Source organism: Rhea americana, unplaced genomic scaffold, assembly GCF_003343005.1.
Source record: "Rhea americana isolate MKP2758 unplaced genomic scaffold, rheAme1 scaffold_159, whole genome shotgun sequence".
Lineage (NCBI taxonomy): Eukaryota > Metazoa > Chordata > Aves > Rheiformes > Rheidae > Rhea > Rhea americana.
In genome coordinates, this window is record NW_028185694.1 from 499,556 (window position 1) to 516,992 (window position 17,437).

Below are 17,437 nucleotides of genomic sequence, written 5' to 3' on the forward strand. Positions count from 1 at the left end.
TAATTCAAATTAAGATCAGGAAATTCTACGTTTAGATATTCCAACAGCCACTGAAAATCTTTGGACTGTTAATTTTTTCATCAGGAAATATGGACATTTGGATTGTGAGCTCCTTATTAAATTTTACTAGCTAATTTGTGATACATCRTTAAAAATTTTAAATCCTCCCTTTTTCTCAACTACTTTTCCTTTTATTAATTATCTAATCACAACAGACTCAACTGATTAATAATCTTTGTAAAATGTGGTTCCAGCCTCTTGGAAAGGTCCCTCTGGTTAGAAAATTTGTCATTATTGCAAGGATTGCTGTAAGAAGACCTATTTCTATTTAAAGCAAGTAGAGTATAAAAACAAGATAAGTAGAGTTATGGTGGTGAATGACGGTCAAAACATGAAAGAAATGAGATSTGTTTTCAACTTTATTATCATGGACCACATCTCTGCACCTCCATGTACAGTGTGTAGCATGAAACAAACACTTTGAATGAGATGTGTTTGAATTCTCCGTCAGAATTATCACATTTTGAAAACTAGCTAAGCCAGAGGTTCCTACATTTTTGTTCTGATAATTCTGATGGTATGATGATATGATTTGCAAAGTGCCTGCATCTAGAATAACATGGTTAATTTAATTTAGTTAAAGGATTTGATAATAATGGAGTGTGGTGGATCATGGGAAATTCTGAATGTAACTGTGGCTCATGAGACAAACATTTAGTGATCACTGAGTTAAATACTTAASACTAAGCAGTTAAACATTTTAATAATACTAATATTCTTGAGCAAGTAGGATTGGTATTTTTTTCTATATTCTAATAGCTATCACGAATCTGATTAGACATGCAAGCATATGTGTGTCTGTAGCTATCAAGATAGCTATACACAGGTTATATTCATATGCATATGTAGGTATATATATATATGAATATGTATAATTTAACAGTGAAACATCTATACAATGTATTATGATATGTGTAATTTTGTGTTCACATATATGATTCATGTAGCATCCTTAGAATCTATTTCTTATATGAAAGTGATGGATACAAAAGACAAGYAGTGCATCATGATTTTTGCAATGCTGAACCCATAAAAATCTCTCATTTTAAACTGATGCAAACTCAAACCAAGTAACATTCAGAGCGTTCCAAAATCATGGTTAACATTGAATAAAACAAAAGCAAAAATAGTCTATAAATACCACCTCAGTGCAGACATTGGACAAATCTTATCAATTCAAATTATACTATGACATGTCCCAATGTATATATGTGTATAGATATATAGATGTATATGTGTATATGAATACATATAAAAGATTGGTTTAAAAATTATCATCATAAAACACACAAACGTGCACAAATTCATACACACACASAGAGAGAAAATACCTACTCCCCCCACACACTGGTCTAAAAGCTCTTGTTTGCAAACTTGAAGGACAGAAATTTACTTTTACAAATAAAAGCTAATTTGATTCTGGCAGCTGTGGCCTGGATATAAAACACCACATTTTGTGGTATTCACACTAAAATCACTGAAGCTACCAATACTGTGGAGACCCATACAGACAACACCAAATTTTGTATCAGAAGTGAAATTCTGTTAAATTAACAGTGTAATGTAATTCAGTGCTCACTCTCGAAAAGAAAAGAAAAGAAAAGAAAAGAAAAGAAAAGAAAAGAAAAGAAAAGAAAAGAAAAGAAAAGAAAAGAAAAGAAAAAAGAAATCCATCCACAGGCAAAACATGAGAAACATAAATTGCTGGAATATCACTCTAATTTAGGATATGATTACATTATCTTCCTAAATTCATAACACTCTGTCAGGATTTAAAAATAATTTTCAAATGCCTAATTCTTTCATAAAGTGAGAATATTCTTATTTGAGATAACATACGTATTAAAGATATCAGAATAATCTATCCTGAAGGAAACAGGAAGGACACTGAAGGTATTTCTGACACTCTCAGACTGGACACTCTTGATGCTGAATTTAGACTCATGGAAAAARGCCTGTACAGTACCCCCAGAATAACAAGTGTTCATCTCATTTATTTCTTCCTATTGGGTATATATGGAGTGGCATCCTAATTGAGTGTTAATGAGGAGTTAATTAGAATTAAGTACTTCAATAGCAGTTGGTGATTATTAGCTTTTTTAGGATGGGGCAAATTAATTCTAAAGCAGTTCCCTCGCATTTCCAAAACGAGGATAAAACAAATAATAGACATACAATTAGTTCTCCCTTCTCCCCTCAAGCCTTGAATTTTCKTTGCTTTATACAATGACATTTTTAGTGTGATTGTTAATGACAGCACTAGAAACATGCATCTCCTGCCAATCCAAAGGAAGGGACAGTCCAGGATTTTGGTAGGTTTTCTATACATAGATTCCACCACCGTGTTTCACCCTTGATATGAAGAAGCCATTTCTAATAGAGCAGAGATAYAGTTCAGTGTCCGTGCCCCCTCCGTTCTCAGCCTGTCTGCTGAGCTGACAAGCCTTGTACGTGGGATACAGATACATATTTTCAAGTAAATGGAGTTTGAAAACAAACTGATTTCCCATAGGTCAGAAGACACCTGCCAAATGGTAATGACTTAAGGTCACTACGGAGCTAAGGTAGATACGACCCAGAGACCGCAGCTGAAAGGTTTTGTATTCCTTCAGCCTAATGAAGGTTAGACTTTTCTGTCAGTAGCCTCTCAGTATATTTCCAGACATCAGTGAAACCAGCTCTTTTAATTTATTCTATACTGAGTTAATATGAGAAAATGAAACTCTAAGCAGAATCATCTTAAAGAATTAATTTCTTCATGTTTTGGCAAATACAAGAAAGATTAATAAAGTATAACTAAAAGGTGATGGAAAGTATACTATAAGAAAACTATTTTTTCTTAATGGTTAATATTTCTCTTGGGAAGTTTGCAGCAAGATACAAGGTCTGATATTTTTCATTCTTCAATATATTTTATGGATATTACAGTTAGGAAAGAGGAAACACAGTCACTCTCTGACATAAAATCAAGATGAGGTAAAAGTAAGATACTACACTTGTATATTGCTTTTCTGGTCCCTCAGCATTCCTAAGGATGACGCTACCTGAGGTCCCATGGGAAAGGGAGAGCTGCAGAAATGTGTCACATGATTTAAAATGTGCTGCTCTCGGTGGTGCTTTTGAGGAGACTATAGCCCTATTAAAATTGCTGCTAAATCTGCATTTTTAAGTCAGCCAAATTGAAGAATTAATCCTAACAAGTAACACATACATACATACATAGACAGACAGACACACAGACACAGACACACACACACACAAACATCTATTTGAGTTTTACTAATCTCACATCACTAGAAAGAGTGAAAGTCAAAATCTGTAACATTATTTAAAACAGTAAAATGGAAGTATCAGTAATGTATCGGTAATGTAAGTATTGGTTGGTTTGCTTAATCTCACWCTCAGGCAAAATGTGATAAACATGTGACGCATGTACGCAGAAAAGACGACCAGTCAACACACGCTTACAGAAGACATGACAAGTATAATTAATACAATTAAAACAAAATAATTAAAATTATTATTACTAAATAAAAATATTATTATTTAAATTAATAATAGAAACTAATAAAAGCAACAGAATTGAAATAGTGCACTTACAGTTTTATGATGTATTCAACACAGTCACCTGCTGCATTCCAACATAAAGTTAATATGGTCTTTACTATGTTAAAGTCTGACTTGCAGGGAAACATCATCTTTATCTTGGGATGACTGTAACTAACATAGTATTGAGTATTGCTCTACTCACTCTGAAGCACAAAAGACATCTACTTAGCTAGTTTATTACAACAGCTTCTTTTCCTTCTTTAATCTGGACTTTTCTGCTTGTACTAGTGCAATATACTAGTCAAGGTTAATAATAGAAGACCCCAGACATGATCTTATTTCTTGTATCCATGTAGAGTTCAAGACTAATACCACATCTACTTCTTTCTGATTAATATATATGATCACCTGACAATACCTATAAATCCACAAAAGTAATTATTGCTCRTTTTAGCAACTTTTAAGAATATTGAAATTACAAATTTGCAGCACTGAGTCAGCATGACTGTGTTGACTCAGTCTTAAAGGAATGATATATATTGAAAGCTAAAAAGTAGACACATATTCTAATGTAGAGCTCAAATTTAGTCAAAATGGATGAAAAGCCTTGTGTATACAATTTTAAAGTTCTATCTTAAATTTTATTCATCTTAATGAACTAGAATGTGCTTGAATCATTGGAAAAAATACTGTTGCAGAGCCAATAACTTTATAAGAAATTTATATAACAGAAAGTATGCCCTTATTTGTGTGTGCATATATATTATATATAGTATATATATTTTTTTGTGTGTGTGTATGAACTTTTTTACTGAAGRATAATCTGAATAGACAACTGGAAAATACTTAGTTCCAACTAATGATCTTGCTGAAGTATAAAAGATATGATTTATGTAGCACTCAGCATGTCTCAGCTGGAGGAATATCATCTTTATATGGCCATCTTCACTCATCATATTAGTAGTGAAATTATTAATGAGTTAAGAAAAGTTTTTAAGATTCTTAATCCAAGCAGAAAAAAAATGATCGTAGTAGCTAGAAATGGGGGTGGGGTGAGGGGAGTAGCAGGCAGCATGGAAAAATGGAATTCAATCATGCAAATGTGTCTGAATAAAGCTCAGTGAACCTAATCTCAAAGACATGCCATTAACTATCTTAAATAATGAACAATGTCAATGTGAGGCCAACAAGCAATCTCATAAGCAGACAAAACAACAAACAAAAGATAGTCCATTATGGAGAAACTGTCAAAGCAATACTTATCTGAAGCTAGTGAAAATAAAGGAAGAGCTTTACGGAAAGGCCATTTTGTAAGTGAGAATAACAATGTTTCACGATCATGTAGGATATGTTCCTGTGGTAAGGACATCAGTGGGAAAGAAAGGGCAAGTTCTATAGTCARTTAAAATAACTTGTAACTGCATTACATATATGCTGAATAAATATCAGAGAGGGATTAAAACCATAAAGGAAGAGCGATCATCCTAGTTCCAAAACCTACATAAGCAAGAGTCTGATTAGAGGTGGCTAAAACCCAAGAAGTGGGACCTAAGTATGACTTACTCTCAACTCTACTGGTTTCACCGACTAGTTTTATAAACTTCCTGTTTTGCATTTATAAAAATAAATGTAAAGAGAAAAATTGTCAAATTTTAAAGTTATTCATTTTATTTCTCTGGAGAATAAGAAAAAAAATCTCTTAAAATTACAAATTAGAGCTTTATCTAATGTAAACCTTTGGGGAGTGATTAATACTTTTAAAAAATCCTTTATTTATTTCATTTCAGAAAGCTGGCTTTCTGAAGCCACTTTTCACCTGTAAGTTTCAGGCGCTGAACTTGGCCTAGAGAGTGGAAGGTCTATAAAAAATCTGGTTCTTTTCTTTGTTCTAGTAAAAACATTGTGTAGGGCAATCACTGTGTGCAGGGCCCTGAAGAAGTAGAATGTCCTTGGAGTCACAGGAAGGGTAATTTTACTGAGTCCTGCTCAACAGGAAGTAGTGCTCTTGCTCTACTGTTTTCACAGCCTTCTGAGAGATTTGGAGAAATACAGAATTTCTCTCAGGACTGCAGAAGTCACCATGCGTTTGAAACTAAGGCAAAACTGATATGCGGTCTGAAAGTGGAATAGAACACATCATTTAAGTAGTTAGCTGTGGTATTTCTTCTTCTGTGGCACTCACAGAGTATTGGAAAAAATATATTTTGAAAGAAATATATTCGTAGGGTTTCTCAAATTTTGAAGAATTTCACTTCATGCTTTGGGCTCTTTTTGTAGGAAAGCTGTGCAGCTCAATAAACAACTGTCTACTCAAACTATCACATGCRAGAACATACTGCTTTTTTTAACTACAGCACAGATTGTGTGGGGGAAAACTCCTACAGATTAAAGAAATAAAGAAAAGGTGGAGCATAACTTCAYCCCCGGATACTGCTGATACATTGCTTAACCTATAATGACCATTCCAGTAGAAGTCTACTACATGAAGTCTAAATAATTTCAGAGTAAAAATGCAGCAATTCCAGTACACTTTCATTTTGGATTTTAATTTACAATTCTGTCATTTTTTTTTTTTAGCTGTAAATTACTATGACCTTTTCTATTAGCATATGAACTACACAAAGGAGTTGATTTGTCCCAAGGAATCTAGGAAGAATGTTTACTTACACTGACCTGTATTACATAAGGTATATGGCTGGTATCTACAAAACACAAAAATCCTTCAAGAGCAGGAGAAAGCTCAGTTCTAATTATTGATTTTTTCCCTTCATTGTGATAAAAATTCTATTTATTTGAATGTAAATACGGATACAGACACATTGGAGCAGAATTTCCAAAACTGCACCAACAACTTGGGAGTAAGGAAGGTTCAATTTTACTCAGGTTAGTGGTGCTGAATTTGGTAATTTAAACTTTCTTTCCTTTTGCAGTATTTGGGCCAGCCTTGTACTACCTCCCTAAGCACCTATCTGCTCTTAACCAGTTCTCTTCCATCTGATCTGGTCATGCCACCTACTTCATATCTTCCTTATCTCTGTATTTTTAACGCCTATGAATGAACGTGTTTTAGCACTGCTGCATGCCAAATACGAGCTCACAGACTTATCAGTTTTAAATGAGCACTTCCTCAACATTTTCGCAGTGTCATAAACAGCGGGCAGAAGGCAGGTGTTCAGAAGGTTCTCRAGATCTGAGAGCCGATTTCTACAGCGTGGAGCCAAAGCGGGTTTAATTCGCACAGAAGCTCCGCTGTACGGGACGCCATTCCCAGGGGCTGGATCTGCAGCTGGCGGTTTGCCTTCCTGCAGCTTTTTGTTGCTGTCAGGGAGCAACTGCAGCAGCGTAYGCCTGGAAGCAGGGCGAAAGGGGGTGAAAAGTGCACCTGCTCTTCTCTAACAACCACCCTGCACCTCCCAGTCTCTCTAAAACTCACATTATAACTGCTCTTCTAACATACTTTCATGCTTTTTTTGCTTGTATTGGTCACAAAATACCTGCAACTTCCATTCTAGCTCATGAAACTGCCTCCTCCCCCCAACTTCTCTCTATCTCACCTTCTGTCTGAGGAAGCCAGTTCAGGTGTCATAACTGTCATTGAGTTTTTCAGCTCCCAGATGTTATAAAAAAAATAAGAAATGAGATATTAACTATTTCACACTACAGCCTCATAAGCAGGGACAAAACCAAAAATGACCAAAGAGGCTGCCAGGAAGTACTAAGTACACCAACATTTAAGTACCTTGTTTAGACCTTCTTGGTTCAGCTGCCTGTTATTTCAGCTGTTTTACATAATCTTTCTCTTTATTTGTCAGATTCCATTTTAGCTATTAATAAATGGTTTTAACTGAAAAAAAAAGATATCTACCAAAATCTTGTTCAAATTTTATCTTTGAGGTGTAAAACCCACCTGAGCTCCAAACAAGCATGTAGTTAACCTACTGGTACAGCAGTGCTTGATGTCTTTAGATGTCTTTATTAAYAAGGCTGCTTTTGCTTAGGTTAAAAATCCTTTTGAAACCTAACTTTGATTACTCATACTTGGCATATGCTGTTGATCATCCCTTCAATAGACATCTACTGGCTRCGAGGGAAGTACAGTTCTAGGCTCCTCTAAGCCCCAAGGGTGGATTCCAAGTACCAGAAAAATGACCTAACCACCCGTGTAATACCCCCAAAGTATCCTCCTTTTGAATCTGAGCACCTTGCAAATTAGGTATGGAAGTATTAAGAGACTGGCCTGACTCACCTTCAGGACAGATGCTAATCTTTTTAAGGCTGCATACATTATAGGATGTCTGAATTACTTTGAATTCTACCCCAAAAGAAGTTTGCTCTTTAGTGCAATATATATATATATATATGTGTGTGTGTGTGTATATATATATATATATATGTATACACACATATATATAAATATCTCCAGTCCTTGTGACATTTCCAATTACTTCTTTCATGTTTGAAGATGAATCTAGTTGGTGTTGCTTTCATTTTTTGGTGATAATTAACAATATTTTAATATATATTTGAAGTACTTCTCCTTAATGATACCAGATTCTGAAGCTAGCAAGGCTTTAAAGTGCTGAAAATTCCTCTGTTTTATTAATGCTCTTTAGAGTTAGAATATCCCCTATGATCCTTATGTCTAAAACTTCTCTGGAACAGATACCTGATGAATTTCAAACAATGAAAAGGCCAACACCTTATCTAAGCTCCTGGCTTATCTCATGTTTTAAAACCATGAATTTGCTTTGCACATTTACCAACTTCTTGATTTAAAATGGGGGAGGAGGAGGGCAGTAAGATTAAAAACTCCATGGTCATATGCCTTAAGACCCCAAGATAAATGAGGATCAACAAATAAAGCACAGAAGAATGGCTTTTCCACTGATTTCTATAAGTTTGTAATCCAAATTCTAAGTGAAAAAAATCAGATTATGAGAATATGCACCATTTACAGTACCAAGATGATGATGTTTTGGGGTTTTATCCAAATATAATTAAGAAAGTACAATAGTTAATTACACTTATCATTTAGATCACTATTAACCATAGCAATAACGTGTTGTTTCAACTGTATGAAAAAGATGCATTGTTCGTATCCTTAGTTTCTAATGGTTATTACCGTGTTTCCCTACCAAACGGCCACATCTAATATGACAAAATGTGAGCTACAGTTTTAATACTTCAAACCTAAATTAAATTATTAACTAGATTGTTAAATATAGAACTCAAAATCAATTGCTTGTAAATTTGTCAGACTTTAACTATTTGAGCTGAAATCTTCCATAGGTATTTGCAACTGGCTTTTTTTTTTTTTTTTTTTTTTTTTTTTTTTTTTTTTTTTTATAAAAAAAGCTTTTTTTTTTTTTTTTTTTTTTTTTTTTTTTTTTTTTTTTTTTTTTTTTTTTTTTTTTTTTTTCAGAGTAGTTCACTCAGGAGTACTGCTGTAAAGCATTCAAAGAAATGGCAGAGTTATCTTAATTTGTCTTCCTGTGCCTAGGCTTTTTGATATAGTTACATAATTACATACTATTTTTTTTTCCACTGAGTACTGCTTCATTCAGTGAGCAGGAAGGACCCACCTCTGGGAATAGATGGGGGCTATGCAGTTACACAAAGCCTTCCTTATCTATAGTTCCCCTCCCCAAGATTCATTTGCTGCAGAAGACATAAGGTGTGCAGTGAGTGAGGCAGGAGGCTGCAAGACGAGGTGAGAAGGTCTTGARAGTAAAGTAGCATATTGCCATGGAAGGTTTGAAATATCCTGCTTCTCAGAGCTAATTAGTTAAGGCAGAATGTTGTATTAACACAACTCTGCTGCTTCTAGTACCCAAGTCATTCATTCCTGGCCCAGATATCTCTCACAAATCTGCAATGTACCATGTAGACATGCGTAATTGTTTGGTCCTTATTTTCAAGCCGCCTGGATCGAGACTCTAGGGTCTGGTTTGCAGAAATTACGTGCATTCACAGCTGCCACTGCTGTCTGTAGGACTCTGCTTTGAAATTTAATGTGCTATATAATTCTTAGTACTCCACAAAATCAGGTTCTTGCATGTCTGACTGACTGATAAAATTAGTGGGCACTTTTGATGTTTGCATCTTTGTGCCTCAGTTCTCAATCTGTAAAATGGAGATGATAATTTCATCAGATGGTTGTGAAAGTAAAGTCATTAGTCTAAGTAAAGCACTCCAAAACTACATTGATGAGTACCAGAAGAAAAGCCACAGGAAATGAATAACTGTATTCAGAGCAGAGTTTAAATAGAGCACAGTAAGTAATGCATTGAACCACTCATTGAGTATAAGCAAGAAACAGCTCTTGAATAACTGCTCATTACATGGGCAGTTGCCATTCTCCATACCGACAGTAGCAGTATGGAAAAAAATACTGCATGATCCTGTAATTAAAGACTGCATCACATTCCATATATGTAAAATGAGTCTCACTATATTTGCACTGGAAACTGTAGTATTGACATTTCCTCACTTCTGACTTTTGCTACATGCTCTTTCTGTCAGTTTCTTATCTGTGTTAGAAGACTGGGGTACAGTAACCGCTATACCTCTTTAGATGAATTTCATTTCTGCGTAAACAGATGGAAAATAACATTTATAATTACCTATGTAGTGTTTACATGTTCTCTGGACTGCTTAGTTTAGCTTAGAAGACTGATGTGAGCCAAACATGGAAAAAAATCATGTTTCTCTGATTTACCAAGTTCTGCGTTCATTTTTTTTCATAATCTATTTAATATGAGAGAAGAATTTTATTTCCTATGCTACTTCTGCTTGTGCAATCCAGGGTAGGCTTCTCATCCATTTCTTTCCTGAGAGTAGAACAGAATTGGAGGAATAAGAATCTTTGGTTGACAATGTACAGTACAGACCTCTGAAAGAATATCCCTCTGCATATAAAATACAATTCTGTTGTACACTCTGAAGATTATTTAAACACTGTTGGTATAATATTTGGGAATGTAATCAACAAATCTGTGTAGAAACATTTTACTGGGAGAATTACAGCGGTTGTAGCCTGCAGATCTGTTGTCACAGAAACGGTGGGCAAGAACATAAAAGTACCCTTTTGACAGGGACACTCCACTACAAATGYGGTTTATTGACTGAGCTATACTTTGGTAAATAGGAGCAGAAGGGATACACCCTACAAATCACTGACAAACACTTCTTAAATACAGTAGTATTCCTTACTAAGTAGTTGCTGTTTTCTTTCATTCTATCATGTTTGATACTATGAAACATCTTTTGCATTGTTTTTTTTTCCTAATAGACAGCTTATCTAAATTCAGTAAGACATTACGTAGTGTAAATAAGCAAGGCTTTTGTCTCAAACTTCCCAGAATTAACATCAAATGATCATGATCTCATAGAATTTCTTTCCAATCTTTTATTAGTTGAAATGTATATGACAGCACCTATAAGCAGCTAGAATGGGATTAATTTCACTAACCTTTAGAAATCTGCCATGAGATGTATGCATCTGTGACGATCAGCTTAGCATCCCTTCACAGTCAATGGAAGCACTTTTAGAACACAATTTATCTAGTATTTTTAGACATTAGAACCCAATTCATCTAGTATTTTTAGATGTTTACTTCCAGATGAGCTAGATCACATGCTATAAATGAGTATTTCTCTCATATGAAGAACTTTGGGAATCTAGAAAACTGATTCAGACATGAAAAAAAAAATGTCAGGATCTCCCAGTTTCTTATTAAATAGATAACTATGGACACTCCAAAATAATATCTATATTAGTAACTATTAGTAAATTAAATCAATGACATGCATAGGTAAGCCTCCATACTGCTAAATTGCTCAAATAGTCCCCAACACGGGTATGCCTGGGGCTTAAGTAGTCCTCCGGCACAGTGTGGCAATCAGCACATGGTGAGGGAAGGTTGCCTGCAGGCACCCTGGGTGCAGCCACCACAACACCCACAGGTCCACAAGAGAGTCTGTGTCCCCAGGTGCCACCAGCCAGCCTAGGTAAGGACCAGAMAACAAGTCCAACATTATTTAGTTTACCACTATGGATGTAGCTTATATAGTCTGTATGCCAGTAAGTGAAAAGAATCTGTTCTGCTCTGGAAAGGAGCTCTGTTAGCTGGAGCCAAATAGAAATATAGCAGTAATGAGTACACAGTTCTAAAACTCTAGAGTTATAATCAAATTTTAGCATTTTTCTCCCTCTTTTAGTAGCAGTCTTACTATCTTTCTCTTATGTAAGAATTGAGTCTTTAAACCTSTTTTTAACGAGCTCTGCTCTTGTGAGTAAATGTTTATGCCTTGGCATGCTAAGAAAATTCTTAGAGATCTGGGTTTCATCTATTATATCAGTAAGACTAATCTGTGGTTTCCACTGAGTCTACTATTACTCAAATAGGTATACATATGTCCTCATTTTTCTTTCCTTTACTTCTACACATGTGATAATTGGAGATTAGCTGTAAATACATCAGGAGAATGAATCCCATTCTAACACAGTTTAAGTAATTGGAGATATACCCAGAGAATGTGTTTGGTGTATTTTGACTATCAAAACAGCAACAATAACAATATAAACAAAAAAAGAACGGGGTAAAGAAAATGAATGTAGTGCATGCTAGGATTTGCAATATTTCGACTATCTGGACAGTAACWTCCTAAATCTCATCTCATATATATTCTGTGAACACCATTAAGGAATCAGACAGTCCTGATAGTGGTGTCTCGGATTTTTCAGACTTTGAAATATGCATACTAAATTTAGTACAGGCAGGTAACAGTAAATACCAGTAACTATGTATACTTCTCTACTTGAAGCAATATATACTGACGTATCTGATCTATGGGAAAAGATGAAAAAGAAGGTAGAGGGTCACATTAAGCGAGGCAAGCCAGATTAGACAGTCAAAGGTCAAGTTTTTGAAAGAAAAGGTAATAAGAATGGGAGGCAGAGAGTGGATTAAAAAAGAATGACRATAATAGAGGCAATAGGGAAATGCACTGTGATTCTAGGTTCTGCAGCTACAAAGATTAGAATGCAAAGGTGATAACAGTAACCAGTTTCCATTCAATACTTTATATTCTTCTTTACTAGCTGAGCATTATTATTTATCATYTTTATTTTTTTCAGTTTCATATTCCTTTCCTTTTTTGCCGGCAAAGTCCCTCCATCCCCATTTTAAACCACTTCAACTTTCATCTTCACTTTTTTATCACATTGTCTCCTTTCTTCCAGATCATTCTCTTTACTCCATTTCTTTTAAACTGACTCTCARTCCTTTTCTCAGTGCTTGTTAATTTGGTACACATTATAGATTTGACTGATTCTGAAGGACATTATTTTGAAAATCAAGATAGTTCACTGGGAATCCTTAGATTTTGGCTGTCTGTCTCTCCAGGCTCCTTTTGCAAAGGGGATTTTGGTCCTCATTTTCCTATATAATTAACTTAGTTATTAGCACTGCTGATCCAGTGTCTCCTGTGAGAATCAGAAGGAMACAGCTTCTGGACGATATGACATATGACCAGTGCATAGAAGAAGGTATGAGTTCTACTGAATGAACAGTTTTTAAGGGTAGAATCACAGAGCAGTGTAGGTCCTCACAGATCATCTGACCCAACCCTGTGCTCCAAGCAAGACCAAGGATGAAKTTAGAACAGGTTACTCAGGGCCTTGTCCAGTTGTGTTTTAAATATCTCCACGGATGGATATTCTTCTGCCATTCTGGGCAGTCCATTYTGGTGTTTGACCACAGGAAGCAGGGACCCTGCTTACTGACCCTGCCAATAAAGACCACGGCAAAGGTGGCCCCAGTACCGTGTTTTCTTCCTTGCCCTTTCAATATACATTATACATGATTACATACCATGCAATACTTATAATACAATATACATAACATGAGATTTCATTATGTAACTCATTATGAACCCAAGTAATAAATGAGAAGTCCAGTTGTTTAGTTATTTGATTTGGCCTGAAGAACTTAATGATCATGGGAGGCTAAACATAAGTAATTTTGGAAGCTAATACTAGACAGTGTTCAATCTAGCATGGACTATCTCACTACTCAGGAGAATTGGATCATAATAGATTGTGAAACTGATTATATTTTCCAAATTCACGCTGTGAAAAGTTTCCCAGAAAATACTTTGCTCCCTGCAAAGATATGACAGAATATATGCTCAATTTACGCATGGGAAAACTGGCACACATTGAAACCAGCATAATACAATTATTAGGGCCTAAGTCTGCAGTTGTAAGAGAAGATAAAAATGGGAAATTGAAATATTTTCTTTTTAATTTAATTCATTGAAATATCTTAGTCTTCTGAAAGGGACAAAGTTTGATAATGCAAATATTTTTTGCTTTATTTTATTATGAATTTCATTTATCTTATGCAAAAAATGTTTTTAGGTTTAACAGTTAGATCAAAATGAAGACTTATAGCTATTATGAATGAGAATGATGACCCTGGGAAGTCACTAAACATAAATATATTTAAATTTTCATGTGGGAAATGCAGTATCCTGTTTCAAGTAGAGGTGTAAAGCTTTTTTATACCAAACTTTTGAATATACATTTCATGTCTTTCACTAAGAGGCAGAGAGAGAACGTAAGTGTTAATTAGTATTTCCATACCAATTAAAGGAAGAATTTGTTTGTGGTCAGAGCTTATAATTGGGAGTTAATTGGCCCATATTTCTTTTCCTGGTACTAAAATTAACTCCGTATAAGTGATATACTATATATCACTATATATAATGATATAGTATGGTCCTTTATCCTAGTTAAAAAACAAACAGACAAAAAACAAAACAAAACAAAACAAAAAACTAACCTCAAACTTCCTATAAAATAAAATGAGAGAAATAAACAAAGGAATGAGCAAAATTCCAGTCAATAGACAGACGTATTAAGGGCCAAACAGCCAAATGCAATTCCAAATGCAGTTCCAACAGACTATTAGGTGTCTGTTGTATTTCAGATTAGGTTCTCAGAAGTTGAGGTCTATAAAAACAAAGGTAATTTCTGTAATTTTGATAGCAAAAACCTTCAGTTAACATATATCTTAAAAATACTGCTTATGTAAATCTTTCAAAGTGGGAGCCTCTATGAAATATATTAAATCAATATAATTTATTCAAATAAAAGCTTAAACATACAGTCTTACAAAGATAAAACTTGTTCATGCCACTATTGTCCTTTGACAGCTCTGTTCTTAATGCATTCTGCTGTGATCTGCCTCTTGAATAGAAACAATGCCTCATAATAGCAAAATCCATTTTCAGATCATGTAAAGAAAGGACAATTTACATGTCACTTCAACCCATGCATGGCATTGTCATTAAAGAAACACTCTCAATCAATACTGCTCATTCATGAATTAAGATTTTGAACATAATAAAAAGTATTAAACATTTATCAAACTCTTCACTCTTTCAGTAGATTTCAGGGTCTGACAATGTCCTCATTTAATCAAAAATCTTGTGAAAGCATATTGATAAAAATGTTCGTCTGCCGTCTCACAGTTTGGTTTCCAAGTTGTGTTAATTCAAAGAGCTTGGATACTACAGGAAGCTTCGCTTGCTGAAATGGAGCTCRTTACAGGTTCATTGTAGATCCACTGCATTTATTGGATGAATCATGTACAYAGCTTAGAACAGCTAAACTGTGCTGTTTATCCGTGAAAAGGTTGATCTCGTGCTATGTGATGCCTAAAGGGAGTCAAAATGCTTCTTGGACTCCTGGATGCACTGCTCAGAGCCCATGGACCAAGGTCTGTTTGAAATATGTGTTATTTGCAAGGCTGGCAAGTTCTGCGGTTTAATAGAGATGATGTATGAGGGACTACTGTAGGACCTAAGGATTCATGAGGGCAAACCAGCTCTCTAACTGTGACAGTGCATATGCTGCACTGCGTCTTCGTCCTACTTCACCTTCGTTAAACTTTTCCAGCTTTCCCACATATGTGAAGGCCGGGCACTGCAATTTAGCTCATGTATTTAACTACATTTATCCATTATCATTATTTAGACTAGGAAGGGAAGTACTGCACACTATCTACATGTATTGAGGCAAGAAGTTTTGTTTTGTTTTGTTTTGTTCTTTTAAAACAGCCAGTTAGATATAGGGGTAAATCTGTATGGACTCATTTTCTGGTTCCAAGACCAAYGCATAGCCTTGTCAAATCAACACTATTAAACTTTCAAGGTCAAAAATTCAGGATGGTTACATCCAGCGTGAGTGTCAATTGGTAGTCAGACCATTTGGGAAGTGCCCCTGGCACAGGCTAACTTTCAAATTATGCAAAGGACTTGTTTGGGAAAGTTGTAGGTGTTCCAGRCCAAAAACTTATCAGGAACCATGCTAACTTTTTAACAGTAGAAAATTGAATTCCAGTACCCTGGAATTTACTAGCATAACCATAGTACACATATCTGCAAKGTGGAAAGGAATGTAAAGGTTAACTATTCCCTCCCCAGTTATGTCACTTTAAAAATACATGATAAAGGATGAGATAGATGAATAAATCTGTTGTAGTAATTAAGAACAATCTTAGCTTGCTTTCCCAGCCATTAAACCTTACTGAGGGACAAGAGTGTCTAATATCTGGAAATGTAAGCTGGGCAAATTAAATAATTGTAYATTATAATAGGAAGACTTTAGAATACTAGGAATGTGTTCAGAAATTTTAAGTGTTGTTTTTTCTTTTAAAGAAGTGATATAGTTCAGCCAGAAATTGTTGATGTAAGATTTAGTAGCTTAAATTCTATGCTCTATGTTATAAAGGAAGGCACAGTAATCACAGTAGTTCTATATTGYATTACTAATTAAAACCTTTTCTTTTTTAAGAAAGGTAGTAAAAATAAAGTATAATATAAAATTGATTTTTAACTTTATTTAACTTCATTTTAATGGAATTCAAGCATTTCTTTCAAGAAAGCAATTCTGAACACTCCTGCTCCAGCAGTTGCAAAACCCATTAGAGGTAATATTAGATAAAAATAGATAATAATCCAAGACATTTTCTCCCTGGGAGAGTTCCATATTCTTCTGCAACACTGAAGCATTTTATAAGAGGTGGTCAGCTTAGCAGTTCTTCCCTTGACTGTGTTTCAGCAAGTCAGTCCTGCTGTATGCAACGTCTCTTACCACAAGGGAACTCCAGTGGTGGACCTCATGTGTATCTGCTCCTAAGAGGAACACTTAACTCACCTACTCTGGATGCCCATGGACTGTTTTTCTGCTTTTTTTCAGAATATTTCTTTCTTCATGTCCTATTAGAGAGYCTAGGTGTCTGATTCTACTCACTGAATCACCCATGAGGCGAATTTTAGATGTCATGAAGTCTAAATGGGAAACGGCTAAGGGGCTTATTTGGATCTTTCTTTCTATTCACTGAAATAAATATTTAAATCTTCCAGACATCTCTATAAGAATACAAAGAATTAGAAATACAAATTCATTCCAACACATAAGAACTATCAAAATTCTATCTCAAACATTACTTTCTCTCCTCAGYAAGACTTTTAAGGTCTGAGTTTGAATAGTGACTTTAACAGGGACATTTTGCAAAGCAGTTTATCATGTTTACATTTGAAGAAAATATATAGCTAATATACCAATTTTAAAAAGTTCAGTTCTCCAGCTCGTGTCACCTTCACTATAAGATGGTTGCAAAACCAAAACAGTTCCCAAATTTTTTCWCTTTTAAACTAAGTTCCCATTGTGTGACCTCAGTCGCTCCCTCACTAGCCCCACAGAATTTTGTGTCCCTGGTAATCTTTACAGTTTTGACTACTTTATTGCTGGAAAATG